Source organism: Euprymna scolopes, chromosome 29, assembly GCF_053919585.1.
Source record: "Euprymna scolopes isolate OS-2025 chromosome 29, ASM5391958v1, whole genome shotgun sequence".
Taxonomy (NCBI): domain Eukaryota; kingdom Metazoa; phylum Mollusca; class Cephalopoda; order Sepiida; family Sepiolidae; genus Euprymna; species Euprymna scolopes.
Genome location: NC_136510.1, coordinates 49,708,888 through 49,729,166, shown reverse-complemented (window position 1 = coordinate 49,729,166; position 20,279 = coordinate 49,708,888). Strand labels below are relative to the sequence as shown.

Here is a 20,279-nt window from a genome sequence, read left to right as displayed (position 1 = left end):
TAGAATAGCATGTACACTCATACGACGATCCTTAGAATAGCATGTACACTCATACGACGATCCTTAGAATAGCATGTACACTCATACGACGATCCTTAGAATAGCATGTACACTCATACGACGATCCTTAGAATAGCATGTACACTCATACGACGATCCTTAGAATAGCATGTACACTCATACGACGATCCTTAGAATAGCATGTACACTCATACGACGATCCTTAGAATAGCATGTACACTCATACGACGATCCTTAGAATAGCATGTACACTCATACGACCATCCTTAGAATAGCATGTACACTCATACGACGATCCTTAGAATAGCATGTACACTCATACGACCATCCTTAGAATAGCATGTACACTCATACGACGATCCTTAGAATAGCATGTACACTCATACGACGATCCTTAGAATAGCATGTACACTCATACGACGATCCTTAGAATAGCATGTACACTCATACGACGATCCTTAGAATAGCATGTACACTCATACGACCATCCTTAGAATAGCATGTACACTCATACGACGATCCTTAGAATAGCATGTACACTCATACGACGATCCTTAGAATAGCATGTACACTCATACGACGATCCTTAGAATAGCATGTACACTCATACGACCATCCTTAGAATAGCATGTACACTCATACGACGATCCTTAGAATAGCATGTACACTCATACGACCATCCTTAGAATAGCATGTACACTCATACGACCATCCTTAGAATAGCATGTACACTCATACGACCATCCTTAGAATAGCATGTACACTCATACGACCATCCTTAGAATAGCATGTACACTCATACGACCATCCTTAGAATAGCATGTACACTCATACGACGATCCTTAGAATAGCATGTACACTCATACGACGATCCTTAGAATAGCATGTACACTCATACGACCATCCTTAGAATAGCATGTACACTCATACGACCATCCTTAGAATAGCATGTACACTCATACGACGATCCTTAGAATAGCATGTACACTCATACGACCATCCTTAGAATAGCATGTACACTCATACGACGATCCTTAGAATAGCATGTACACTCATACGACGATCCTTAGAATAGCATGTACACTCATACGACCATCCTTAGAATAGCATGTACACTCATACGACGATCCTTAGAATAGCATGTACACTCATACGACGATCCTTAGAATAGCATGTACACTCATACGACCATCCTTAGAATAGCATGTACACTCATACGACTATCCTTAGAATAGCATGTACACTCATACGACGATCCTTAGAATAGCATGTACACTCATACGACGATCCTTAGAATAGCATGTACACTCATACGACGATCCTTAGAATAGCATGTACACTCATACGACGATCCTTAGAATAGCATGTACACTCATACGACGATCCTTAGAATAGCATGTACACTCATACGACGATCCTTAGAATAGCATGTACACTCATACGACGATCCTTAGAATAGCATGTACACTCATACGACGATCCTTAGAATAGCATGTACACTCATACGACGATCCTTAGAATAGCATGTACACTCATACGACCATCCTTAGAATAGCATGTACACTCATACGACGATCCTTAGAATAGCATGTACACTCATACGACCATCCTTAGAATAGCATGTACACTCATACGACGATCCTTAGAATAGCATGTACACTCATACGACGATCCTTAGAATAGCATGTACACTCATACGACCATCCTTAGAATAGCATGTACACTCATACGACGATCCTTAGAATAGCATGTACACTCATACGACCATCCTTAGAATAGCATGTACACTCATACGACGATCCTTAGAATAGCATGTACACTCATACGACCATCCTTAGAATAGCATGTACACTCATACGACGATCCTTAGAATAGCATGTACACTCATACGACCATCCTTAGAATAGCATGTACACTCATACGACGATCCTTAGAATAGCATGTACACTCATACGACGATCCTTAGAATAGCATGTACACTCATACGACGATCCTTAGAATAGCATGTACACTCATACGACGATCCTTAGAATAGCATGTACACTCATACGACGATCCTTAGAATAGCATGTACACTCATACGACGATCCTTAGAATAGCATGTACACTCATACGACGATCCTTAGAATAGCATGTACACTCATACGACGATCCTTAGAATAGCATGTACACTCATACGACGATCCTTAGAATAGCATGTACACTCATACGACCATCCTTAGAATAGCATGTACACTCATACGACGATCCTTAGAATAGCATGTACACTCATACGACGATCCTTAGAATAGCATGTACACTCATACGACGATCCTTAGAATAGCATGTACACTCATACGACGATCCTTAGAATAGCATGTACACTCATACGACGATCCTTAGAATAGCATGTACACTCATACGACCATCCTTAGAATAGCATGTACACTCATACGACGATCCTTAGAATAGCATGTACACTCATACGACGATCCTTAGAATAGCATGTACACTCATACGACGATCCTTAGAATAGCATGTACACTCATACGACCATCCTTAGAATAGCATGTACACTCATACGACGATCCTTAGAATAGCATGTACACTCATACGACCATCCTTAGAATAGCATGTACACTCATACGACGATCCTTAGAATAGCATGTACACTCATACGACCATCCTTAGAATAGCATGTACACTCATACGACGATCCTTAGAATAGCATGTACACTCATACGACCATCCTTAGAATAGCATGTACACTCATACGACGATCCTTAGAATAGCATGTACACTCATACGACGATCCTTAGAATAGCATGTACACTCATACGACGATCCTTAGAATAGCATGTACACTCATACGACGATCCTTAGAATAGCATGTACACTCATACGACCATCCTTAGAATAGCATGTACACTCATACGACGATCCTTAGAATAGCATGTACACTCATACGACGATCCTTAGAATAGCATGTACACTCATACGACCATCCTTAGAATAGCATGTACACTCATACGACCATCCTTAGAATAGCATGTACACTCATACGACCATCCTTAGAATAGCATGTACACTCATACGACCATCCTTAGAATAGCATGTACACTCATACGACCATCCTTAGAATAGCATGTACACTCATACGACCATCCTTAGAATAGCATGTACACTCATACGACCATCCTTAGAATAGCATGTACACTCATACGACCATCCTTAGAATAGCATGTACACTCATACGACCATCCTTAGAATAGCATGTACACTCATACGACTATCCTTAGAATAGCATGTACACTCATACGACCATCCTTAGAATAGCATGTACACTCATACGACCATCCTTAGAATAGCATGTACACTCATACGACTATCCTTAGAATAGCATGTACACTCATACGACCATCCTTAGAATAGCATGTACACTCATACGACCATCCTTAGAATAGCATGTACACTCATACGACTATCCTTAGAATAGCATGTACACTCATACGACCATCCTTAGAATAGCATGTACACTCATACGACCATCCTTAGAATAGCATGTACACTCATACGACTATCCTTAGAATAGCATGTACACTCATACGACCATCCTTACCAAAGCATGTCCATTCATACGACCATCATTACCAAAGCATGTCCAGTCATACAACCATCATGACCATAGCATGTCCACTCATACGACCACCATTACCATAGCATATCCAGTCATACAACCATTACCATAGCATGTCCAGTCATACAACCATCATTACCATAGCATGTCTACTCATATGACCATCATTACCATAGCATGTCCACTCATATGACCATCATTACCATACCATGTCCAGTCATACTAACCATCATGACCATAGCATGTCTAGTCATACTAACCATCATGACCATAGCATGTCTAGTCATACAACCATCATGACCATAGCATGTGCAGTCATACAACCACCATTACCATAGCATATCCAGTCATACAACCACCATTACCATTGCATATCCAGTCATACTAACCATCATTATCATTGCATATCCAGTTATACAATCATCATTAGAATAGCATATCCAGTCATACAACCATCATTACCATAGCATGTCCAGTCATACTAACCATCATGACCATAGCATGTCTAGTCATACAACCATCATGACCATAGCATGTGCAGTCATACAACTACCATTACCATAGCATATCCAGTCATACAACCACCATTACCATAGCATGTCCAGTCAAACTAACCATCATTACCATTGCATATCCAGTTATACAATCATCATTAGAATAGCATATCCAGTCATACAACCATCATTACCATAGCATGTCCAGTCATACAACCATTCTTAATAAAAAATATCTAACATGAAATATCAAACACCTATAAGGTTAATCAACTCTGACAAAAAAAAAAAGTGTTTATGATTGAAAATAAAACAATATTTAAATTTAAAAGTTTTTGAAAAATAATAAACACAAAAATAATGTTATCATTGAAATCCAACATTTAAAAATGTTTAACTTTTAGAAAACATTTGTAAAATATATCAAAGCAGTCTGATATGTTAAAACTCAATCGTGTTTAAGAATTTTAAAAACTAATAATAAATAAACTGTTTATATTCAAAACTCTTAAATCAATCTAAACATAATGTTAGGATCATTATCACAAATCAAGACACTAATTTGCATAAAGCTTGGCAGTGTGGTGTATTAACTGGTGTATTATATTAACAGTTGTAGAAAAAAAAAGTGATAACAACAATAAAATGTCTCATTGAGATGAGAGTGTGCATTTAAAAACTACGGTTAGCAAGCATTACTCTAGTCTATTGAGCAAAACAAATTTATATAATTTGGATTATTCAGACTATTGTTCTCTTCTTGAGTGTTATTTTCAAAATATTTTGGTCACTTAGTAGGTGATCATCGCCGAGCATATGTGTTGCTTCTCCGAGTCATCTTACTCTCCATCATTCTTCTGTTTATAATTTTTACTTCATCTCATAAGTGTAGATGGTTTCCCTTTTCTCACCATAAGTGGTCAGTTGTAAGTTACACCTTTCTGGAGGTTGAAAGTTCAATCCTCAGTGCAGGCGACACTCAAAATACAATTAGGACTTCTATCCAGTCACGGCTGAGGGAGACGATGACATGCTACCATCATGGATTAAATAAAGGGTTCCGTTTAAAATTCCATGTAGATTTGAGTTTGATAGGCAGATTCTCAAATTCAACAAGATAAACCTGTAAAAGGTCAGAGGTTACACTGACCGAAACATGAAAATGACGCTCAAGATGAGAACAGTAGTCCGAATAATCCAAATAATATGAATTATCAATTCCCATCTCAAAAATTCAGAAACATAAAACAAATTTTTCTTAACATTAAATAATTAAATATACAAATATTTGTGTTATATGTTTGGCATTAAATATAGATGAAAAAAATGTTTTTTTTCTCTCTCTTGCATTGTTTAAATAATCAATGTTTCGAAACAGATCTCAAAAAGGAAAATGAACAGTTGTGATCAAAATTTGTCTTTGTATGTATTGCTATTGGATACATCATTTCAAATCAACATGTTTGTTAAATGGAGATGTTCTATATAACTGTTTGTTGAAGAGATTATTGTTTAAGTATATCAAATCAGTAAAAAATAATTTGTTTTAATTTGAGCTAAAATGTTAGCATGTGTACGAGAGTTTTGCTGTATTGAATAAGGAATTCTATTTTAGAATTTTTCAGACAAGGATTGATAATTTGTATTATTCAGACTAATGTTCTAATCTTGGATATTATTCTCACGTTTTAACTTATGTAAGCTCCAACTTTCACCAAATGTGTATTGTCCAACTTTGGAATCTGTACAGAATTTCAAATCGAATTATTTATTGAATCCATATGGAGACGTGACATAATTAATTTAAGTGTGGTGATGCCTATGTAAAAAAAAAAAAAGTGCCAGTCTTTTGGAAGTTGAAGGTTCAATCTTCAGTACAGAAATATAATTAAAAATTATTCATAACTTCTACTTGGTCATCGCTAACAAAGCAAGAAAAATCAATCCCCAAGGATTAAATAAAAAATTCAGTTCAAAATTTCATAAAGATTCCCAAGTTTGACAAAGATTCCTGAATTCGTCAAGATAGATTTGAAGATCAGAGGTTACATTGATTGAAGTGTTGTGAAAATAGCATCCAAGATGAAAACAGTAATCCACATAATCCCAATAATACTAAGAATTCTGTATAGTTTTTATCTGTGGATCAAGTTAAGCTATATATCTGTGGATCAAATATTGCTTCCTTAATTCTAAGATTGCCAACATTACTTTCAGTGACTTTGATACATTTTTACATTCAAATAGGTGTTTTCTAAAAGAGGATCCGTGTGTGTGTTGTGGTGTTCTTTAATGCAGATACTAAGTAACCTGCTCATCCCACAAAATATTGGTTGTATTTTATGCAGCATGTTTCATACATATACTGAGATAAACTTGTGGTTTGACTAGAACAGTTTGTTGTTGTGCTGGTGCTGTTATTTGTAGGTTATATTTGAGAGACTGAAGTGTATGAAGCCCCATTCTGCATATAGCTTTATAGACTATGGTATGAAGCCCCATTCTGCATATAGCTTTATAGACTATGGTGGTTATCCTCTTTCTGAAGTGTGGTATCTTCAAAAAGCAAGTGCTGGACAAAAGTTTATGTGTTTTTTGGATCTGAGGCAGCTTATAGTGGATACTGGGTAGCCATTAGTTTCTAATACCTTTATAAAGCGTGAAGTGTGAGTGGCCTTGTCTTCTGCTTTTGTATAATTTTCACAGACATGTGTTTGGGGTGTTAAAATTTAAAGGTTAGCAAGCATTATTTTCATCTGTATAGATAATGAATTAATATTAACCTTTTTATAAATATTAAATGCTGGATAACCATTACTAATAAAGACATAAATTATTTTAAAAGGAAATACTGTTATGAAATTAGTCAAAAGCAGTTTATTTTACTTTATCTAACCATTTGTGACCTATTTGCATTTTAACACATCAATATTGAAAAAATTTTAACCCAATATCATCATCTGCCCCATGCTTTGGATGATTGGTGAGGCACCAAAGATGACCCGACAACCAACCTTTTCCAACTCTCCTGATCTTCTGCCTTTTGCGAATATTGTCCTCTCCTTTACCTTTCTCCTCATACAGTTTATTGCAGGATTGTCTTTGTGAAACCGAAGAAACATGTGACATAGCTGTACCACTTCATTTTCCTCCTTTTAACAGTGGTCAGTAGATCCTTATACAACCTGAGTGCTTGTGTGCGTCTGTGCTTTACTTTCTTTATTAGTAATGTAGTCTCAGTTTGAGATTTTAAGGATCTTTCAGAAGCATCTCATCTGTAGCCTGTATCGTTTTTTCCAGGTCTGCAATTAAGATCCACGACTCACACATATGATGACTAGGAAATGCATCAGTCTGGCTTTTGAGCTCACTGATGTGCCTGTCATTCCATATGGGCCTTAGTTTAGCCAATGCTAATGTTGTCTGCACAATTCTTGCAAGAACTTTAAACCTGAATCTTTCATCCATCACAACCATTTCAAAGCTGTTGACAGCTTCCAGTTTCTCACATCTGACCGTTATGTTCTTGTTGATGCCAGTGATGCTGTTGCTCATCACTTTGGTCTTTTCTACGTTAATGATATTGCAGGTTATCGAAGACATGTCTAGGCATTGCACTAGGTTGATCAGCTTTTGTTCAGTCCTTGCAAGTCCATCAATATCGTTGGCAAAAGAAAAGTTCATAATTGTCCTGTCTCTAATGCTGACAGAACTTTTAACCATGATTCTCTCCAAAAAGATGTTGAGGAGTGTAGGAGAGAGTACACAGCGCTGGCAGACTCCAACTATAGTCCTGAACCAGTATACTATCATTGAAGTAAGCTGTATTACAAGCTTTGTCATAGAGGTTTGTTATGGCTGCAAATAAATTTACTTTATTGTAATAATTCATGGTAGCCATTTGGAATTAAGTACATATCCAGAGTGAAAATGAATACAGGCCAAATATTTGACTTTGGCATTGATCTGCTTTTACTCGCTTCTTCTCTAGCTATATCCTTAGTTCAAAATGGCTATCATGAATTATTTAACTTAATTCACTATTTACAACAAATTAGCCTAAAACTTCTTTTGAATATTACATTTTTTTAATGTAAATATGTCACACATGAGTATGTAAAGCAAAATGAATTTTTTGCCTAATTTCTGAACTATATTTCATTTAAAACAATTCATGTCAGTAAACAGTAATGATTACCAAATGCTGATATTAAATATTAAACCAGTCTGATTTGTTAAATAAAATAAAATAAAAAGTTAGCACAGCGTTACTTTAGCCTGTATGACAGCCAAATTAATCTTACCTGCAGACTTCATAAGTATAATTCTTACCCAAGTCTCATTGGTAGAGTTTAAAGACTCTGTTGGGTTCAAGGACTTTTATCACAAGTCTGTATCATGTTGTCCCAAAGTTTATTTCTCTTTATATGTAACTACAATTGCAACAAAAATTTCTTGAGACATCTGCGATAAATATGAGTGATTGGAAAAATTTTTTGAAAAATTAAAAGAAAAAAAAAAATCCCTGATCCTAGTTTAAAGGCAATTAGCATATCCAAATTCAATATGAATGTTTTGCAGAATCAGTGTGGAAATCATAATCAACCAATATTTGCATTATTTTTTTTTTACTTTTTCTTCAAATTTTTTTCTTTTTATATTGGATCCTGGGTTTTTTGTCATTTAAATATATTTCTGAGACTATTACATCTTTTCACGAAAATTAGTTCAGTTGAATGTTGCTTAAAACAAGAAGAGCTCCATTCTATCTTTTGTTTTCCTCTGCCAGGCAAATACAAAAGAAAGAAGTAAAGCCCTGTTTTTCAATAGTGAATATCCAAATATTTGTCAGTAATATAAGTTATTTGGGTAGCAGTATAAGGACTTATGACTGTCAAGGTGAACACCACCACCCCAACCCCACCTTTTCCTGCCTTCTTTTATTTAGGATTAATAAATAAAATATTGATTGATATTAAAATCGATGAAATCAATTGACGATGATAAAACAATTGTATTTGCCCTATCTAACTGGAACAGACTTTTTTAAATGCACATTGTGTTTATAAAGCTAACAACAACAACAAACACAGAGGGCAAAACTGTCTTTACATTATATATAAGACTAGTAGGGCTACCCGGTGTTGCCAGACACAAAAATGTAACATATTTTAATTAAAACCGTTATCTCTCTACCTTTTTCTATCCATCAGTCTATCTTTCTTTCTTCCTCTCTCAACCTCTTCTTTCTCCTTCACCCATCCCATACACATCTACACAACTCTCCTTTATATAATAGATCCCTCTAGGATTAAGTCCACATTTTCTTTTCAAACTGGAACATAAGACCTAGAAAGCGATCTTCCTTGACAAAACCTGACCCCCAGAGAACAAATAAATTTTTCTAAATTTGAGATATTATTCATCCAAGGCAATGCGGATTAAGATTATACCAACTTGATAAGCATTTGTTTAGTAGTTTGGGACTTTTTAGCTGGACATACAAACAAACACACAGACAACTGTCCATTACATAATGGATAAGCCAATATCCGGAATCCCAAACCAAAATTTTATTTTCATTATATTTAAAAACGTTTAATGTGGATACATAAATCTTTGCAAAAGAGAAAACAATGGTATTGAATTTATTTTAGTAGCGCAATTAGCCACTGTTCAAAATTCATCGAAAATTAGAAGTCGAATTTCACATATTAAACATGCAGATTTTGAATGAATGTAAAACCCCTTATGATTTTATGGTAAATGAAAATAAATCATAATGGAAGCCATTATTACTAGATCAAATAATTGGATAAAATCCCATTATTTAAAAAGAAAAAAAAAATGGTGCAACTTTGATTTTTTGTAAAATTCCAACCGTTAGAGCATTTAATTTTCTTAATGATTCATAGCACAATAGAGATCAAGCTACAAATCTCTGGTTTGGGTTATTCCAGCCCAATTCATCCAGCCCCGACACACCCCCTCTTGGATTTTTTTCATATTTACACCATACAAACTTTGGGTTAAAACTAAGAGAAATCTGCAATTTCAGCCCAGTTGGATTTCAGGAACATATTTTTTTTCACAGTTGGTTTCGGCCTGGAAATCAAAAATTGCTATCTCATGACGTAGAATTTTCGACCCCCAGCGTTTTACAAAATTTGCATTTTTGTTGCAAAAAATAAAGCTCTGGAGCTAAATATTCACACATATAAGGTTTTGAGGGCAAGGAATCCAAAAATCATGGTTAGAAAGATGGCAAATGAGAGGAAGTACCTTATTTTTACCATTTTAGGTGGTGCCGCAGCACTTTTTTAGAGCTTGTTTGGGGCGATATTTTATTGAGAAAAAAACATAACTGTGGTGCTTTGCCAGACTTCTCCTTTGGATTTTTAAAGTGACAATGGGTTGGAAATTACAAAAATCAAATAAAACCTTTCGGCATATTTGACATTTCCAGACACTAAAGCCTCAAAATTGGCATTTTTATAAAAATTTAAGGATTTTTTGGTGAATTTGGCAACAATCTAATCTTAAGTTATGATCAATATCTAGAGCTGAAAAAAGACTTGGATCGACCCATTATAGCCCATTTTCATAATATAATGTCAAATCACATCATATAAAAGGATATGGACCCCTACTTCACAGTCAAAATGGACAAAAAATACCCATACCCTCAGATTTGGCTGTAATTTGCTGTGCAGATAGACAATATAGAAACTAAGAAATCCTGAAAATTTGAGCATCTAATTCCAAGCGGTTTCCGATTTAGAGCATTTTTTGTTTTCGTTTTTGCTGCATAATGTGGCGCCCGGGATAAATTTTGTGATGTCATTTCTTTGAATATTTTCTGATTGAAAGATCCTATGGCTCTGAAAATTTGCACAGGTAAGTATTTTGACCCAAGGAATCCAAAAATGGCATCAGATTTGCTAAAAAGTGAATCCTTATAGAGATATTAAGGGTTTTTGGATTTTTTACCCACATGCCCCAAAATCCAATAAAAAAGGGTGTGGCTGATATGGTAATGCATTTTTTTTTCATATATTTTTTCTAGACACAATAAATTACCGCTGGACCAAAAATGTTAAAAAGTTCTTGTTCCGTTCACTCACAGTTTCTGTTGAAAGTCAGGTCTATTTTCGATGATAATGAAAAATATTCCCTTCCCTATTAGATGTAATAATTAATTTAGACATTTGCTAAACTGACATCATACCTTAATTTTGGAATAAATTTGCAAGTAAGCCAGATACTAAAAAGTTCTGATAACAATTTCAACAATTTCACAGGCCTACAGTCTTCAAAATTAATTGATAAGGGTTGAAAACACCAAGTTATGATAAAAGTATGCTATTTTTTTAATAAGAAACTAGTAATAGGATGGTAAAAATCTTTAACTTTTAGTACTATCTCAATCCAACAATTTTTATTAGAAAACTTCTTCAGAAACATTTTAACCCTCAAAATACCACAGTATTTTGATCCAACTTTTAAAACTTTCGTCTATATCTTTCTGAAAATGCGATTTTTTGCTCAGATCTTCCAGCTTCCTGAATATTTTTAACCTATCATATAGTGTCAAAAAATCATAAATTTACAAAATAATTTTTTTCAGGGATGTCCTTGAGAGTAACCCCTATAAAATTCTTAAGAAATTCCAAAATAATAAAAGTGACCTGATCTAAATGAAATGATCTAAATTATTAGCCTAATTTCCAATTTCAAAAACGATTCTGAAAAAAAAATGTTAAACTTTTCCATAGCTGGTACTAAAGGATAAAATGAGGAATATTTATTTTTAAGCTACCAGTACAAATAAAACCTAATAACAGATATATGATGTGGATTTATTTTAGCTGTGTAGGAAAAAACAACAACCATAAAACATGACCTTTTGATTTCTATCCAGTCCTTCAGCATTGACAAATCTAACAAGAAGGTGCTAAAAGGTCTTAACTTTGGTTTTTAAGCTGCTGGCTATTTATTGGTTAGAAGATACAAGTGAAACAGAAGGAAGTGACAACCAAGACCTTGAAAATGAGTCGCAAATTGAACAAAAGAGAGAGAAACTGAATGACAGTCTAATGATGTTTGATATATCCCCTATAAAAACCGGTAGAATGCAGAAGCACACAAAAATCAATATTGTCAGAGAGAAATTAGAAAGAAACTATGAAATGCAAGTAGAGGCAGCTGCCAAAGTCCTTAACATCTCTAGCCCTGAATTAGGAAGCCCTATTAGCAGCCAAACGAGTCAAACGGATTTAGTGGCAAAGGCAAAAGATTATGATTGTTTGTTGGATGCAATGAAGGACAAACTTGAGAATAAAGAAATGAAAACCAGTGAGAGGATCCAGTTGATGACTTTAGCTCCGGAAAGTTGGTCTCGAAAAGAGGTGTCTGAATATTTCAATGTCTCTGAATATATAGTACGTGAAGCACGGCAACTGAAAAAGGATCGAGGTATTCTTTCATTGCCACAGAAAAAGAAGGGGAGAGGTCTCTCAAAAGAGGTTATCAATTCTGTCTTGGCTTTCTATGAGGACAATGAATTTTCACGGTTAATGCCTGGAGGGAAAGATTTTGTGAGCATTGGTAATAAAGTTCATGTCCAGAAACGGCTCCTATTATGCAATCTTAAGGAGCTTTATGTAGCTTACAAAGAAAGCTATCCTGAACACAAAATAGGTCTTTCAAAGTTCTGTGAGCTCCGTCCAAAATGGTGCGTCACCGTCTTGACATCAGGTTCTCATTCAGTTTGTGTTTGCACCCACCATCAAAATACCAAATTGCTTGTTGACTGCTTTGTTTCAACTGTCAAGACTCAGCTCAGAAGGAAAGCTGAAGAATCCAGAGATGAGAGTGCTGCTAATGTACCAACTGAAAATCCCAATTTTAATATCACTTACAAAGATTTGATGGCCTTGGTAGTTTGCGACACCAATAGTCTTGAATGTATGGTCCACCGTTGTCCTAAATGCCCAGGTTTCCCTGCTCTAGAGAAGTATATCAGAGATAAATTTACTGAATTGGAAATTGACAGTGAGATGTCATATAGTCAGTGGGAGAGTGTGGATAGGACAATGCTACGGACACAGATGGCTGATGTAGATTACTTCATAGAGATATTGGTATACAATGTTGATAATCTAACGACCCATTCCTTCACAGCAAAGAGCCAAGCGCAGTATCTAAAAAAGAGAAGAAATAACTGAGACCGAATGTATACTTCTCTTGGACTTTGCGGAAAATTATCACTACGTGGTGCAAGATGAGATCCAGGGATATCACTGGAACAAAGACCAGTGTACCATACATCCAGTGGTAATTTATTACAAAGATAACAATGGTAAACTTCAACAGATCTCATTATGCATCATTTCAGATGACCTTGAGCATGACACCTGTTTTGTGCATGAACTGCAAAGAATGGTGATGTTGTACATCAAAGAGAAATTTCCCTGGATCAAGAGTGTAGAGTACTTCAGCGATGGCTGTGCTGCCCAATATAAAAACTTCAAAGCATTTATTAACCTTTGCCATCACTCATCAGATTTTGGAATTGATGCAACTTGGGCATTTTTTGCAACTAGCCATGGCAAATCACCCTGTGATGGAATTGGTGGGGCTGTCAAACGCAAAGTTCTCCGTGCCAGCTTGCAAAGGCCAATAAAAGACCAAATACTCACTTTTCATGCTGTTGCAGACTTTTGCAGATCATCGATCACTGGTATCATGTTTCTAAAGATCGACAAAGAAGACATGGTTTCAGTTCGAGAGAAACTTCAAATGAGATATAAACTGGGAGATACTGTGCCTGGTACAAGGAGCTGTCACTATTTCAAACCAACTTCTCAGTTTACTATTCAGGGCAAGCAACTGAGTGCTGACACAACGATCTTTATCGACCATTCTTTCCTGGACATGCCTACGCCGCTAGATGAAACTCTGGAGTTGCTCAAATGCAATGACTACATTACTTGCATTTTTGATGGGTATTGGTGGTTAGCATTGATTGAGAGTGTCAACAGGGAAGAGAAAGATCTTACTTGCAAATTCCTGCATCCACATGGACCATCACATCAATTCCACTGGCCAACTAATAGGGATAGAGGCTATATTCCACTAAGCAAGGTCGTTATGAGAGTGCAGACCCCAAGTATTTCAGTGAATGGTAGAACATATTTCATCACCAAGGAGGAGAAAAATAAGACTCAGAACTATTTTGACAGATTAAGTCGATAGTTGGAGTTATAACAAATGTCTGTTTTATATTTGTTTGACAGTTTTTCTTATGATAAACTAGATTATGCATCAGTCTTTTATTTTCGACTATTTTTTTGTCCATTTTGACTGTGAAGTAGGGGTCCATATCCTTTTATATGATGTAATTTGACATTATATTATGAAAATGGGCTATAATGAGCCGATCCAAGTCTTTTTTCAGCTCTAGATATTGATCATAACTTAAGATTAGATTGTTGCCAAATTCACCAAAAAATCCTTAAATTTTTATAAAAATGCCAATTTTGAGGCTTTAGTGTCTGGAAATGTCAAATATGCCGAAAGGTTTTATTTGATTTTTGTAATTTCCAACCCATTGTCACTTTAAAAATCCAAAGGAGAAGTCTGGCAAAGCACCACAGTTATGTTTTTTTCTCAATAAAATATCGCCCCAAACAAGCTCTAAAAAAGTGCTGCGGCACCACCTAAAATGGTAAAAATAAGGTACTTCCTCTCATTTGCCATCTTTCTAACCATGATTTTTGGATTCCTTGCCCTCAAAACCTTATATGTGTGAATATTTAGCTCCAGAGCTTTATTTTTTGCAACAAAAATGCAAATTTTGTAAAACGCCGGGAGTCGAAAATTCTACGTCATGAGATAGCAATTTTTGATTTCCAGGCCGAAACCAACTGTGAAAAAAAATATGTTCCTGAAATCCAACTGGGCTGAAATTGCAGATTTCTCTTAGTTTTAACCCAAAGTTTGTATGGTGTAAATATGAAAAAAATCCAAGAGGGGGTGTGTCGGGGCTGGATGAATTGGGCTGGAATAACCCGTTTGCATCATGTAAAAACAGACAAAAATATTTATTCAAAGTTTGGATGTTTTTTTTAAAGATAACTTCAAAATCAAATATAAAGTTCATCAGTGACGAGTGACTCTTTCTTTTTCTTTGAAATGAGACTAGTTTTATATGTTATACTATTATCGACCTGTAGCCATTAAGGGAAGAAATATGAAAATAAATAAAGTAGGAAATAGATTTAGCAAAGACAATGGACAGAAATTTGTTCTTAACATAGACAAAAAGAGGTAAGGATAAATTTAAATTTGAGTGTGACAATGACCATAGCAAAAGGGCTGAACAATAGAGATGTTTAGTTTTAGGGAATGTCATGGGGTGTGACAGCCTATAACTTTTTAACAACAATAGAAACGATTTATGAACAACAAAGGTCAGCTTACGATTGATTGGGCAAGTCAGACTTTTATTGACAATGGAAGTTGAGAATTCAGTCTGATGCTTAGTTAGTTGAGGTTTGAACTCCAAGATGGACAGTTGAACTATGACTATAGATAGAAATAAACCAGGTCAGAAAAACTTTGAAAGATAGAGATGAACTGACAGCAACTAACTAACATAGCCTCGACAGGACAGAACGTACATGTGGACTAGCGTGTAGAGGGTTGATGATGACACACACATATCCATAGTCCAACCATAAATGTAAAGTATTAGAGTTTGGATTTTGCTTTATTTTTATATTTGTGGACCAGTGCGCCTCCCCCCCCCCCCAATCGACGGTAGGCCAGTGTGAACAAGATGACATGGCCAGAACTAGAACGAAGAAAGATGGAGAAGAAAACCATGGCACACACGTTTGGAGCTGGTGACTTGTTGGTGGGGTCACGTGATGTCACATATATACATAATATACACAATATTGTGTATATTGAGTTGAAAAACGCAAATATAAATCACCTGTCACAGAAAATAGTAACCTAACTCTAAGTATCCTAGAAAAACAACAAAGAATTGTATATTCATAAAGGGGGGAAAAAAATTTGGTTTACATCCAAATTTTAAAATATCAAAAAGATCAGACATCACAAATTGAAATTGAATATAATTTTACTATATGTATCCATTTGCACACACTAAAACTGGCTTATGATACCTACTGTCAACCAAATGCAATTAAATAAAAAAAGAAAAGGAAAGTCCCTTTTTTCACCAGTGAATATTCAAATATTTGGCAGTTATAAAATCAGCATCTGATGATTTGGGTAGCGCTTACAACTATTAAGGTGGAAGCTCCTATGTCACTTTTTATTTATGACGAATAAAAATTAAAATATTGATCAGAATCAAATATTACAATCAATAAAAATAGAATCAAATATTACAATCGATAAAAATAGAATCAAAAATTTTCCAACATCATGAACCAATATCTGCCCTAATTAACTAATAAAGCAGATTTGTATTTACCTTTTATTAATAAAGGTATAATAAATGTTATGCAAATAAGAGAAACATTGATTTTATGCACAAGTTATAGCATTTATTCAAAAGATGTCCATTTTAATACAATATAATCTCATAGTGAATATGTTTATTCATTACAGAAAAACATTGTAAATGAAATTAAACATTTGTTGTTGAACACTACCCAACAACAGCTTCTTCAGTTAATAAAGTTGTTAGCCTCAAATATGCGGTGGGGCCGTCTTTACTTTGTAATTAAATTAGCCTGGGTGCCGAGTGTTGCCCGGGTGTTTGGAGGTGTGTGTTGAGCAAAAAAAAAAAAAAAAAAGTGGTAGTAGGCATGTAGGCTTGAACCTGTACCATGAAGGAGGAAAAGAATGTGGAAAAAAAAAAAGTGACGTCTTTGATGGTGTATCTATCGCCAAACCGGAAGTGGTGAAGATTTAAATTAAGGTTAATCAATTGAAAAGAGTGGATGACTTTCGAAAATATCAGCGAAAAAAGCGCCCCCCTCCTTGTAGAAAAGTGCCCAGTTGAGGATGAAGGAATTAATGCTTTTAGCCAATGTTTCGATATTTGTCATCTGAAGAGTGGAGCTTCAAAACGATACCGACCTCTTGAAAATCCCTTGCTTCTGTCGAAAGTTTTAGGCAGACATACATACATACATACATACACAGATTTAAACAGACAAGTGAGATTTATATTATAGAATGAACCTTGTGCCAGAAAAGGCAGAGCTGATCACCGATGTCTTAAAGGAAATGAAATTGATCTTTGAAAAGTAAAATAAAAGAAATGATCCAGCAAGAACAATAAAAAGGACAATAAAAAGGACAAAAAATGTGATCAGTTTCTATACATGTAACCAGAGAAAAAAGGTCTGCATATACATTGTGCTCACGTGATAAGTGTAAACAAAATCAGCTCCAAAATATCAGATTATCCAAGTTGATCATGTCTGATGAAAAAACTCCAACTGCTATCATATCAGCTAAAGACACCTGACCACAATATAGACACTAATTACGAAAATATGCAACCGATACAGAAGGCAAATAAAGAACTACTATTCTCATCTTGGTTGTTATGTTCACAACCTTTCAGCCAATGTAATCATTCACCTTCTTCAGGTGTGTCTTTTCAAACTTGGGAATTTTTATGTAAATATTGCAGATGCATGAAAAGATGCATGTAAAGAAGGTCAGAAATTATATTGGCAAAAAAAAACAAAAATGTGAAAAAAAAAACAAAAAAAAAACAAGATGAGAATGGTATTATTTGAATTATTCTCATCTGAGCCATTATTTGCACAACATTTCAGACAATGTAACCTCCAACCTTGTTACCTGCAGCATGTCGAACTTTGGAATCTGTACAGAATTTCAAACTGAACTCTTTTAATCCACAGAGGTCGGTTGTTCTTGTTCTATCAGTAATGATAGAGTAGAAATAAATAATTCCTAATTATATTCTTAATATCGTCTGCTTTGAATCTTATTGAATCATGGACTGAACCATCAACCTCAAAAAGACTGCTACTTATAACTGATCATTTCTTAACACTTTATCCGTTACATCATCAGTCCATGTTGTGACAATAACATCCAAGTTGAGAATAATAGTTTGAATCATCCAAATTATTAAAACAAACCAAAACATAAAAAAGTTATTTTTCTGACGCTGTTTAGTGTTCATTCCTTTGATACTGTCAACAAAAACAAAAGGATACCCAAACTGAATTTACCTGAGAGTGGGACTCTTTTGATGGGATGAGATCAAGAGTCACATCTCCTCCCTAAAGTATTACTCACAATTATAGGAGCAGTTGCAATGTGATAGTGTTAAAACTACCTAGTTAATAAGACTAACAAAAATCCAATTTTGGCACCAGAAACTGTCGTCCTGTGGTCATCCCTACCCCTGCATGTGGCAAACAATGACATATCAGGCACAAAACCAAAAATCAATCAAGTGAATGTAGCAATCCTGGGGCACAATCTTCATGAGCTCTCTGTACAGAAAAGAGTAACTTTCCAAACAAATATACAAACAGCAACAACTGTCTGGAACACACAAAAGCTCGGTTAAGTAATTTAGAGCTAAACTAATTTGTCTGTTTGTGAAGAGGATTTGAAGTGTGAAATTCTTTTGAATATTATTCATAACGAAAGAGTGATTTTAATTTTTATGCTTTCCAATTTGTATACAAGTTTGTTTCTTTTCAGTTTGTTATTATTTAGGTCAGATTTTAGAAAAAGGTTTTTTAGATTGTTTACTTGGTATGTTTTTGAACAGATGTTGTTATGGTTGTTGAGGTTATGCTTTATTAACATTTAGTGCATGTTGGGATGTTTAATTTGTATGGAAATAGACAGGTGAAATTGGCATGTAATGCTTGATCAGGACTACAAGCTATTCTGGATGAAGGAGTTGATATTCTTTCGTATTAGAACTATTTGAAGTATTTAATAACCGGAAAGTGTAATGGATAACTGTTTTTGTGTATGACTGATGCGTTTGAGAACTTAAGAACATGGGCAACTGGAAAGCACCAGAATATTGGAAAAGAATGACCTGCATTATCATATGCAGTAAAATTTAAAAATTTCAAGAGTGAGACTGACATATTAAATGCAATTTCTGATCAGAACTAATTTCTATATTGCTTTGTGGCCTGAGAACTACTCTTAAATTAATTGTCAGATATTGGATAGTTTGTCATTTTGGCAGTTATTGCATTGTTCCTGACATTTGTTTATGACGAAAGTGCATATAAAGGTAAACTCCCCAAGCAATAAGCTGTTCAACAATGTTAAATACATTTTCAGTGAACAGGGGGTTGAATGACGAACACATGAAACGAGAATTTAAAAACAAAATGAAGTGTTTGATTACCAGATCCACTTAGGAAGTGTGAAAGAACTGTTGGAGATAAAATGGTTGTTAGAGTTTTTTCTGATCTTGTCAAGGCTAAGGTTTCTGATCCTGATTTAATTCTTGTCGTCGTTCTCAAACGTTGTGGTTTTAAACTTTCTTCTATTCTCTCCATGTTTATCAAAGTCATGTTCCCCTTCTTGTTGTCCCTATCTTTAAAAATGTTGGTGATTGATCTGACCAAAGTAAGTATCGTCCTTTTAGGCTCCTCTCTTTTATTAGCAAAGTTTTTGAAAAGTTGGTCAACAGCAAGTTTGTAGATTTTCTGGAAGATCTGGACCTCTTTTGTGATGTTAATTATGGCTTTCGTAGATTTTGTTTAGTGGCTGACTTAACTTTTGTAACTGAGCGGATCTGTCAGTTTATGGGCAATTCAGGAGAGGGTCATTGCACTGGACATTTCGAAGGCATTCGACAGACTGTGGCATTCTGGTCTTTACATAAAATTAGGGGTTATGGTATTGATGGTGAGGTTCTTGACATCATTAGGTCTTTTCTTTTTGATTAAAGATTGTGAGTAACTCTGGATAGTTTCTCTTCATTCTTTTTTTCTCAATGCTAGTACTCCTCAGAGCTCTATTCTAGACTCAACTGTTTCTTCTCTACATCAAAGATCTTTCTGAGAATATTGTTCAGAAAATTAATATATCTATGTTGATGATACCACTTTCTATTCTGGTGATGCTTCTTGTCCATCTTCTTC

The 20,279-nt window shown here is 35.0% G+C and overlaps 1 protein-coding gene across 3 annotated transcripts in view; it reads right to left on the bottom strand.

Annotated features, from left to right (window-relative positions):
- LOC145252647 (inositol-pentakisphosphate 2-kinase-like) overlaps positions 1-20,279 on the bottom strand; it is a 152,276-nt gene that overhangs the window by 85,505 nt on the left and 46,492 nt on the right. Inside the window, exon 2 of one of the 3 annotated variants that reach the window (XM_080112388.1) lies at positions 8,436-8,564. The exons of the other annotated variants lie outside the window; for them this stretch is intronic. The gene's annotated coding sequence lies outside the window, so the exon portion shown is untranslated. The remainder of the gene's footprint in view (positions 1-8,435; positions 8,565-20,279) is intronic. 3 annotated transcript variants of the gene reach the window in all.